Source organism: Hylobates moloch, unplaced genomic scaffold (genome assembly GCF_009828535.3).
Source record: "Hylobates moloch isolate HMO894 unplaced genomic scaffold, HMol_V3 SCAFFOLD_24, whole genome shotgun sequence".
NCBI lineage: Eukaryota > Metazoa > Chordata > Mammalia > Primates > Hylobatidae > Hylobates > Hylobates moloch.
In genome coordinates this window covers 8,173,293-8,185,391 of record NW_026652299.1, presented here as the reverse complement: position 1 = coordinate 8,185,391, position 12,099 = coordinate 8,173,293, and the positions used below count along the sequence as shown (strand labels likewise).

General features: G+C 36.1%; 1 protein-coding gene and 1 pseudogene across 2 annotated transcripts in view; one reads left to right on the top strand and one right to left on the bottom strand.

Moving 5' to 3' along the window:
• Positions 1–12,099, top strand: part of ARHGAP15 (Rho GTPase activating protein 15) — a 645,466-nt gene that overhangs the window by 506,659 nt on the left and 126,708 nt on the right. The window lies entirely within an intron of this gene.
• On the bottom strand, positions 7,322–7,440 carry LOC116463070 (U6atac minor spliceosomal RNA; annotated as a pseudogene).

Sequence of the window (12,099 nt, the reverse complement as noted above, 5' to 3'; positions counted from 1 at the left end):
GATGTCATGGTACATGTTGTCATAACATTATCTCCCTTTTCTCTTTTATTACTCCCAAGCCCAGTTTGTGAAGAGTTAACATTTTTATTTGGCCTCAGATTGAGAGATCTGTTACTCTTTCATTGAAGAGTTAAAAGCTGGTTAGACCAAACGGAATTTTGCATCCAACTGGAATACTGTGCATCTGAGGAGAAAATGCTGTTTCTAGTACAAGCAATTAATGACCACTGGTGCAGTCTGAATTACTTTAATTTTTATTATGTGTTTGAAAGTTATCAAATAGTCCAAGAAGAGTGAACAGAAGGCATTTACTTTTTAAAATAACTTCTTTTTGGACCAAAAAAAAACCCCATTAATATCATAAGACCCTGCCATTGCCATAGTAATCCCTTGTCTGATAATACTCATTGGGGTAACAAAAACACTAGGGATTGTTTTATATCTCAGAATCCAAGTACAGCAGCTATTGATCTGAAATTCTATACTTGAGGTCAATCCAATTGGGTCACCTGCGGGTTATTTCATGCGGATTTAACCCACTGACTGCAAGGACTTAATTCCCTGGAAATGACTTGTGCTGAAGGCATTATTAGTACTGTAAATGTGAACTCAGTAGAAAAGCACAGCCAGGGAGTTTTATGATAGGTGATGCAATCTTGTGGCTAGAGGCCTGCAGGGGTCCAGACATTTCCAGTAGATCTAAATCCTAGGAAATGTACTAACTTTACCACTGTTCCCATCTTTTTCTTCTGGTAACTCTACAGATCCCAAGAAAAAAGACAACAAGCAATGTTTTTTCTGTTTTAATGTCTGCATTTTTCCCAAAGTTCCCGAAAAAGAGAAAGGGAGGAGAAAAACCCATTGGCATTTCTAATAATTGTCTCATGTAATTCTCAAAATAAGAAAGCAGAAGATATTGGAGAAATGGAAAGATCATCTGCACAATAATTTCTAGCTCATAAAGTAGTTACTATGAGAATGAAATAGAACAGTAGTTTCTTACTCCGTGTTAGGCACTCAGTAAGCTATTTAAAAAGAAAGTAGTTTTTAGAGGAGTTCTAAATGCACATAGCTCAAAAAACTAGACTTGGCATTCAAATACAAACATAAATTGTATCATTGTATATTGCCTTGAGCAATAGCTATTGCCAAGTATCTATATTTTATATCATCCCACAGAAGACCCATATGTCCTATGTCATCTTATGTAAGACTACAACCATTTTTTCTACATTTTAAAAGCTGAGTTTAGAATTAAATTAATGGTCAGGAATTTCAGTATTGGAGTTTTAGGTTAGAAATAAAGTAGAACTTTCCAAGAGTGAGTGATATTTCAATGTTTAGTACTAGATATTAAAAGCATTCATGCCTTAAATGTTGACTTCTCTGGGTACCTTTTAACCCTGCACTCTGATTTCTATGATCAGTTGTTCAACATCTCCTTTTGAAATTTATTTATATGTACACAATGTTACTTTTCTATTTCATATGAGTATTTTAATTTTATTAAGATTCTTATAATTATTTACTTGATCAAATTAACAATATTCAACAAACAAAATCTTACAGAAGAAGTTAGGATGAAAAGCAATGAATTGGGCCCTATCACATCATATCCCCTGACGTACTCGTGAGAGGAAACCTCATTTAATGATTTTAATTTTTATCTCTTCTGGTTACTTTCACAACTCTAGATAATATCTCTACTTTTGATTTATCAACCGTGGATAATATCTGTTACCTAATATTGTTTCATTCTACTCCACTTCTTTTAGTATATTGTAGCCATATATTATAATTGCAAGCTAAATAATATGCCTAAACCTCTTTTTCTTGTTTCATCAACATTCAACAATATCTGCTAACTCTTCCATTCATAAGGTGAGCATGTACTCCTTCCCACCCTTTCCTTAATCTTTCTATAGTTTATTTTTAATTTTTAATAATTGAGGATTTTTTTTCTAGTTCTACTGAGGTATAATTGGCATACAATGAACTCCATGTTTTAAAAGCATAACTTTGATAAGTTTTGACAAATGTGTGCACCACAACCAGGATAAAGAACATCTCTATTATTCCCAAAAGTTTCCTCTTAATCCTTGGCAATCCTCTTTCCTTCCCCTTTCCACCCTCTCTGCACTCCCATCCCAAGGCACTGCTGATCTGCTTTCTGTCACTATCGATATATTTACATTTTCTAGAATTTTATATAAATGGAATCATACAGTATGCACTCTTTTGGGGGAGAGGCTTTTTTTCATTCAACATAATTATTTTGAGATTTATCCATGTCATATTAAGAGTTCATTTTTCGTTAATGAGTAATATTTCATTATTTGAATATAACACAATTTGTTTATTTGTTGATGGATATTTGGGTTGTTTCTAGTCTTTGATTGTTACAAATGAAGCATTTACAAATCTGTGAACATTTATATACAAAGTTTTGTGTGGACAAATGCTTTTAGTCTTCCTGGTGATACTTAGAAGTGGAGAGCTGGTTCATATGGTAGGTATATATGAACTTTTTAAGAAATTGCTAAGCTGTTTTCCAAAGTCATTGAGCCATTTTTCAATTCCTGTCAACAGTATATGAGAGTTCCAGTTTCCCCACATCCTCAGCAACACTTGGTGTGGTCAGTGTTTTTAATTTTAGCCATTCTATGTGTGAAGTGGTATCCTGTGGTTTAATTTGCATTTCACTAAAGATTAATGACGCTAAGCATCTTTTCATGTGCTTATTGGCCATTCCATTATTTTCTGCAGTTAAGAAACCTTCTACTTTTTCAAAAAAATTGGCTATTTCTTTGCTATTGAGTTTCAAGAGTTCCTTATATATTCTTAATGTTAGTTCTTTATCAAATATATAACTTGCCAATATTTTCACCCATTCTATGGCTTTGTTTTCCTTCTTTTAACAGTGTTTTCAGAAGAGCAGACATTTTTAATTTTGATAAAGTCCAGTTTATCCATTTTGTCTTTTATGGATCTTGCTGTGCCTTCAGGTGGACTAATACCATTTTCTTCAACATCTGTTGTCAGTCTCAGCCAGTGAATTTTTTTTAATCTCAGGCATTGCAGTTATTATTTTTAGAAGTTTGCATTTTTAAATATATTCTGCCTTAAGGTGTCTAATTTTTCTCTAGCTGTTTTAGCTTTTATTATTTTAAATGATGCACAATTGTACATATTTAGGGGGTAGAAGATGATGGTTTGATACATGTATACAGTGTGTAACAATCAAATCAGGGTATGTGAGCTGGCAGTTGTTGATTTGTTGAATTGTAAGTTTCCAAAGTTGCCTTTTGTATACAAAAATAACTTTTCCTCCCACTCCTGGGCAATGTTCCATACATTTCTAACTCCGTGATCAAAAGCAAATTTATGGTTCCAATACCATCTCTTTTGGTGTTTTTTTCTGGCTTGACTAAGTAAATCTATCTAATAGTAATATATAAAAACATATGAACATATATATTGTGTTCATATATATATACATATGAATGTATGTATGCATAGGACACAGAGATTAGGCAAGTCAGCGCTAAATTGAGATAGTAATGATGTTACATACAAGTCTTCAATTTAAAGGCCACAGTCACACATGCCTTTGAAGAGAGTGTTTTTTAAATGCCTGTTTTTTTAAAATGATTAATTAAGGAGTAAAACAAGTTGTGAGAAATGGCACCCATAATATTAACTGAGCACCATTAAAATGCAGACTATTAGTCACCAAAAGTAGAGATTATCCTATGCCTAGTCCTTAAACGGAACTCATATCCCTGTCTATACATCAGCCACACCATCATCAGATAAAAATAATTTAAGTTAAATACATTGCCCTGTGGCAAAAAGTACCTATTGCATGTTCTAATGGTTTTTCCCCCCTATGGCCTTTATTCCATTTTGCCTTTAGAGTATACTTTCAATAGGTAATTGTCGGTGGAAAAGCCAGTCAAGTATATTTGCAAATATTTTCTTTACTCTTGACTTTATCTTGCCCTTTGGTCAAACTATTTCTGATGCATCATCAACTCCATGATGACACTCTTTAGGAGAAAAGAAACAGAGCTTGCAAGGCACTTGACTAAAAACGGTTGCTAAACATGAAAGCACGATAGTGACAAATTGCCTTAAAACCAGAGAAAAAGCAGGGTGTAAAGGTTCATCACAAAGAAACCAGAGATGTAAAAATAATGCAGTATAAAAATATCCTCTATTGCAGCATTTCAAGGAAATTTGAAATTGAAACAAAGGTAAATTTTACAAAGACTTTTTTTAGTTTCCACTGCAAACTAACATTCTCACAGACACGGTGAGTATTTTTGTTGTGGTTGCTTTTTAATGTGTGTGTGTGTGCATGCATGCATGGAAATTTTATGGCTAATGCCTAGCCTGTCTCTTAACTCATTCTAATTATATTCATAATTAAATTGAAGAAAAATACTTGACTAGAGCCAAATGGCTTGCACAGGTGTCTTTTTGTAAGAATGGTTTAGTGCTAGATGATAAACAACTGGACCTCCATCTCCTTAATTTGGCTTAATGAAAAGCCCTTTATAAGTAAAACTAGAAGGCGATTCAGAATTAAGATTGGGCCTTGACTCAGAAATTAATTGAGTGGTAAGACATCAGCTCCATTAGAAAATGTGCTTGTCTTTTTGCTTTTCCTTAAAACTTTTATTTTATTTGCACTCCTTTCTTCCGTCTACTTAAGGTCACTTTTTCAAAGCAATAAACTCTTCAAGCTGAGCAACCAGCCAGGCAGCCTTCATGAGTCAGCTTTCCTAGCATCCTTACTTCTACTGAATAGAGCTGCTTTTAAAAAATAGATAACAAAATGCAAAATTTCTCCTCAAAACTTAGGTGGAAAGCAGTTATCTTGACCTATTCTTCTAATAGTGGAATTGAGTGGCTGGTTTTCACTGCCTGTTATCAACTTCACTGCATCAATAGATTGTAATAAAACTGAAGGTTGGGAGGCCTTCTACTCTACACTGAGGCTTCTGCCTCATTTCTTATGCTTTGCTTGACACCACATTGTGATCACCACTGATGAGTCTTCCAAAATATCTGCCCACTTACCCCAAATCTGACTCAGGCCATCTCTAGGAGAATGGTCTCTCCTATTTCCCATATTCATTTTTTTCTCTACCCAACCCAGCATGATTCTAGTTCTAAAATACAGGCAAACTGATATAACTGGCTTGCATTTCATTTTGAGAAAAATCCAAATTCCTTCCAAGGTCTTCAAAGTCCTTTATGATCTGGTCACCCACAAGCTCTCCAACTTCATCATTTACTGTTCCCTGCCTTGCCCATTGCATTCCAGCCCATTGGTACCCTGGCTCTTCTTTGAATACCCCAAGCACATTGAAGGTCTTTGACTGCTCCATCTGTCTACCGAACACACACTCTCCCAGATTGCTACTCCCCTGTCAAGTCCTCAGGGAAGTCTACTCTCATCAGCTAAGCCGAAGTTTGTACCTGCACCACACACCACCACCTGTATTCAAATCCTGTCTCCACCATTTACTATGTAGACCTAGAGCAAATATTTAATCTCTCTAGGCCTTCATTTCCACATCTATAAAATGGAGGGAAAAGTTATATCTTCACCATGGCAATTGTAAAAAGAATTTCATGAAATGCACTTATTTACAGAGTCCCTGGCACACAGTATCAAGTTCACTGGTATTAGCATATTAGAATATAATCAGAGTGTCCTTTAGTTAACAGTCTCAGAGGACCTTGCTGTCCATATTCTCACTAATCTTTCCACTTCTCTGGAAAAGCCATTTCAAATTATTGTCTTAAAGTGGCCATCTTCATTCTGCGTTAATATTTTGCTTCGAGAATTTCACACAGCACCAAACATGTTTCATATGACAGGATATTCTCTTGCTTCATGACCCAGGGATCCCATTTCCTTCATCTCATGACATTTCTCCTTTGTTCTACCAGCTGTTCTCAAGCCCAACCCCACTTGAATAATCCAAAGCCTATCACTTTATTATAGAACTTACGCCTTCATCATAACCCAAATGCTATCCAGCTTCTCCGACCTGAGCTTGCCTTGCTTCAACTAAATATTAGCAAATCTGTGATGTTCACAGTGGCACCAGAAGAGCCAACTCCAAAGTGATGTCTTCTCTCAGTTGGGAAATTTGTAACATTGTAGATCCCAAAATGTTAAGAGTTATCAACTAAAATGTTCAAAGAGTTATCAGTTGAACACAGGGACAGACACACACACACACACACTCATTCTCCAAACTGGAAATGTTTCGCTTTTTCTTTCAGTTGCCACACAATATTCTAGCTTTTTTTTATTATTATTATTATAACTTAGGCTTTAGGGTACATGTGCACAACGTGCAGGTTTGTTACATATGTATCCATGTGCCGTGTTGGTTTGCTGCACCCATTAACTCATCATTTAGCATTAGGTATATCTCCTAATGCTGTCCCTCCCCGCTCCCCCCAACCCACAACAGTCCCCGGAGTGTGATGTTCCCCTTCCTGTGTCCATGAGTTCTCATTGTTCAATTCCCACCTATGAGTGAGAACATGCGGTGTTTGGTTTTTTGTCCTTGTGATAGTTTACTGAGAATGATGTTTTCCAGTTTCATCCATGTCCCTACAAAGGACATGAACTCATCATTTTTTATGGCTGCATAGTATTCCATGGTGTGTATGTGCCACATTTTCTTAATCCAGTCTATCGTTGTTGGACATTTGGGTTGGTTCCAAGTCTTTGCTATTGTGAATAGAGCCGCAACAAACATACGTGTGCATGTGTCTTTATAGCAGCATGATTTATAGTCCTTTGGGTATATACCCAGTAATGGGATGGCTGGGTCAAATGGTATTTCTAGTTCTAGGTCCCTGAGGAATCGCCACACTGACTTCCACAATGGTTGAACTAGTTTACAGTCCCACCAACAGTGTAAAAGTGTTCCTATTTCTCCACATCCTCTCCAGCACCTGTTGTTTCTTGACTTTTTAATGATGGCCATTCTAACTGGTGTGAGATGGTATCTCATTGTGGTTTTGATTTGCATTTCTCTGATGGCCAGTGATGATGAGCATTTTTTCATGTGTTTTTTGGCTGCATAAATGTCTTCTTTTGAGAAGTGTCTGTTCATGTCCTTCGCCCACTTTTTGATGGGGTTGTTTTTTTTCTTGTAAATTTGTTTGAGTTCATTGTAGATTCTGGATATTATCCCTTTGTCAGATAAGTAGGTTGCAAAAATTTTCTCCCATTCTGTAGGTTGCCTGTTCACTCTGATGGTAGTTTCTTTTGCTGTGAAGCAGCTCTTAAAAACGATGGTTAGATGCCACATGGCAATGCCTTAACTGTATGCGTGTTGTCAGGCCCGAGCTCCTCTTCCATCCTTGTCAAGGGGAGTGCTAACCTTCTCTCCTTTCATACAACACAATATTCTAGCTTTGAAGGGCAGACTTTTTATTTTTTAATTATCTCAAGAGAACTTTCATATTAAACTCTCAGGAGCTTTTTTTTTTTTTTTTTTCAAATTTTTTGTAGAGACAGGGTCTCACTATGTTGCCCAGGCTGGTCTCGAACTCCCAGACTCAAGCAATCCTCCTGCCTCAGCACCCCAAAGTGCTGAGATTATAATCCCGAGTCACCATGCCCAGCCTCATGTGCTATTTCAAAGCCTGTTATGGAATAAGAATGGATACTTTACCCAGTTCTCTGGTTTGCCCACATTCAGACATTCTCATTTGCTCAAGCACTTCTCCTTTCTCCAGCCCTCCTCTGTCAATAAAAGAATTTTCCTTAAATAGCTTCTAGGACTATCATAAGCGCCTTGAATTGTGGCTTTTCTTCATCTGGCTCATTCCTGTTGCCCTGCAGAGTTAAACATTAGATATGATTGCTCCTGGAGTACTATAAATTTCCCGGGGGAATTCTGCTCACGTTGGACCAGTGGAATATCCACACTGAGAATTGCCATGTGGTTTAGAGAATGGAATTTTTCCCTAAGGATAGGCTCATACATTTTCTACCTACACTTTCTAAACAGAAACATGGAAAACGAATACACTATTATAGAAAATAAGTAGTGGTGCTGGTTTAAGAGTAAAAGTAATATGTTTGGAAGGATGACAGCAGATGATATATATATATATTATTTTTTAATCTATGAACTATAAAAAATTATATTGGATAATTATGAGTGTTTTCTTTTCGTTGGCTTATTTATAGTTTTCTATTTAAATGTGTAGTTCCTCCCACTTCCAACTATTTCATTACATATAACACCTTTATTTTTCAGAAATTGGAATTCTAAAAGATCAAATACCTAAAGCCTGAGTCCATGATTACTCTCTAGCCAGTTAGTTAGTTCTTGGCCCCTTTCCTTTTTCTTCTCACCTTGAGTGTCCAGCAGGTGAAAGGTTGACCCTTTCCCATTTCCAGCCCATTCCTCTGCCAAGTAACGGATGGGCAGATCTAATTAGTACCATCTGTCCCGCTAGTTGCAGGTGGTTACTGTCTTACAAAGAGATGAAAGCAACAATCTTTTAATCTTTTCTTCCAGGTCCCTAACTCTAGGCACAATGGTAACATTATTGTTTGACACCTTGTGTGTATTATTCTCTGAATATCTAACTGGCATCTAAGAAGAAACCATTACCTCATTTAAATATTCTTTGGAAATTTCCATGTGCTTGTGTCATGTCATGAAAATGTTTTAGAAAAAGTCGTCAGGAAAAGAAGAATGATCCTGAACAAATATTAGACCCAGAAAGACTTCAGAAGCTCCTGTCTGTAAGCTTGGATTTGTGATGCTCAGCGCTTCTGCGGGCTGGGCCCCCTCAGTGCTCCACACCAAGGAGAAAGACAAGCCAGAGCACAACTAGAAAAACCACTTTGGTCAATGTCAGATTTCCAGCAGGATCTTTTTCTAACAAACAGCCCCTTAAATATTTTTAAAACACTTAAAGTGTAACTCGCAGAGCCTGTTCAGTGCTCTCCTTTCTTCCTCTGCACTTTCAATAATTTATCATGAATCAAAGTTTCCAGACCCTTCATCACCAAGATCACACTCCCTCAAATGTGCCCACCTAAGGTTTGGAAATTGTCTCAGTCAGATCAGGAAGCTATAGCAAAATACCAGAGACTGTGTGGCTTAAACAATGGAAATTTATTTCTCACAGTTCTGGAGGCTGGAAGTCCAAGATGAGGGCACCAGCATGGTCAGTTCCTGGTGAGGGCCCTTACCCTGGCTTGCAGATGGCCACCTTCTCAAATACAAGATCATTGCGTCCTCAAATACAAGAAAGAGTGGGCTCTGATCTTTCCCTCTTTCTGTAAGGGCACTAATCCTACCAGGAGAGCCCCACCCTCATGACCCTATCTAAACCTCATTGCCCCCAAAGACCTTTCTCCAAATACCATCACAATGAGGGTTAGGGCTTCAACATATTAATTTTGGGGATGCAAACATTCAGTGAATAAGAGAAATCATACTTCAGTGGACTGTTTTATTTGTACAACTTTATCAGTGCAGAATAAAGCTTCCTCCTATATTCTCACAATATTTTCCTGTTACTATGATAAAAGATTTCATTTTTTCCTTATAAATATTATACGATTGGGATCTGAAATTGAATTTATAGTCCAAGTTCTCACTTCTACCATATTCCTCAGATAAGTTTGTACACTTTTAAACTTTCATGCCGAAATGTGCACACCATCTTGTACCATGGTACAAGAGAATTTTGCATTAAGTTTTGCGTATTCAGAAGACTTATGTCACCTGAGTCTCATAACAACAGGAACTGGGACCAAAACCCAAGTTTTTAACTACAAATTCATTGTGCCTTCCTCCTGGTATTGTGATATTTACAAACCTGAGCAGTTTGTCTTCCAAGTCCATATTTACATCCTCAAATACATTCAAAACCATATAAGACAAACTGCAAGGCCATTTAAAACAATGGAGCCGTTAGGGATAAAAATTTACAACATTTGGGGAGGAACTTCAAATACTGTGCCGACAAAAAAACTTAGAGACATTCCAAATTTACAAAGTGAAGTTCTCCAGACATTTGGACAACATTTAGAAAGAATTTGAATCACAAATACTATAAACTAAACTATTAGACTAGTGGGAATTTAAATAAACCCCGTAACTGTCCATATGATTACAATTCCAATTTCTAGTATACTTACCATACTTTTACTTACGTACAGCCAATTGCTATGTGTACATTTCACTATTTAAGGTTATTTTTATAATACTCCTTTGTGGTCAATATTATTCTTCCTGTTGTTTCCATTTGGGAAATTTAGACTAATCAATATTAAATAGCCTTCCTAAGGCTACCAGCTGGGAATTTGCAGAGCTATAATTCGAACCCATAACTGGAAGATTCCAAAGCTGTTACTCTTAACCACACAACTATAGTTTTTGACTAATTTGAAAAAAAAAATGATTACAAGTGTCTATTAATAAATGAGATAATTAGTAGATTTAGATGTAGTTCAGATAAAGACTTTTTGTTGTTAAAAACTACAATGGGAGGAAACCAAACAGAACACATGAATTTCTCTGCTCATACACATGGTCTCAAAACCTCATTATTAAGACTTCCATCTTGACTATTCAATTTAAAACAAATTCAACATTTTTTAATTGCTTTCTGTTTCCAAGGCAACATTACAGGTACTCGTTCTTGTGCCTGGGTCACTGGAAAAGTTTTTAAAAATAAAATAAGCACCAGTGAAATTCAAACACACCTAGCAGATGGAAAAGGCTAAAGGATATGTAAATTTATTTGTAACAAACATTTAATTTATCTTTTAGGAATGTTAGCTAAGAGCACCTATTCTGTGCAAAATGCATCACTAGAAGAAAACAACAACAATCAAGGTAGAAAGAAGGCACTATGTCCTTATTACAATCCCCAGCAAATGAATTAGGAAATAATATTATAAAATTTCTTAGAACTTTCATCATATGTGTTATTTAATTAAAAGGTGAACCTGCAGCAAAGTGTCACTTCATCCCTCATGTCATGTGCTAGAAAAGTATTTTCATGGAGTCTATAAGATAAATTCATTATTTCAACCCTCCATACCCACAATAAAAAGAGCTCAATTATAATTAAAATACTATGTCTACTCACATTCAGTGGTATTCCACTTTTTAAAAAATGTTTACGTCTTTGTTAAAACACAGCAAACTTATAGAACAAGACCCACAGATCTTAATATTATGGTAAGAGTATTTTTAGTTGGGAAATTGTTTAAATAAAATTTGTTTCCCAGGCTTGTATGTTTGTGACTCCTTTTTCTGGCAATTAATTGTAAATTGTCTCTACTGAGTTAAATACAAAACTGGGTGTAAGTTGTCTCATGTCTAGGTACCGACCAATGAAAATATTGTTTTGTATCTGTTTATCTGACATAAACTTCTCTGGAGTAGGAGACCTGTCTTACTGATCTTTGTAGTTCTGGCACTAAATGAATTTTTAAAACAATGTGCTTTGTGGTGGTTGTTTCATGTAATTCCTCCCAGAACAATCCGTAGTAGTTAGGAGCAATGATCTCAAACTACCGAAGTGGGGAATCAGAAGGAAGAGGGCGGCGAGAAGGTGAATGGCAGAGATGGAAACGATGCTTAATTCAATCCATTTTGTTGACAGTAAATTCAAGAATTAACTGCTTACATCTCTCCAAATGTTCCTATCTGCCTTCTGAGCTCTGTTATACAGCTACTACCAGAGGACTAGGTGGACTCTAGTATTCACATTTTCTACATGTAGAAGAAGTATTATTACTACTTAGTTTCCAGAAATTTCATCTCAGTGGCTTAAAAGTTTATGAGAGAAAAAGGGAAAAATTAAATGAGCAAATCAAGTCTTTTGACCAGGCTAGTGAACTTTTGCAGTGTTCAAAGGGTTACCTGAAATTCTGCTAGTACAACTTGCCAGCCTTAAATGCAGAGCAATGGTGGAGAGAACAGTGAAACTGTACTATAAAAATAAATTACTGTCATGAATATTAAGCAACAAGAATATAATAAACATGACTGTTTGCATGATTCTGATTTATTGGTACTGATA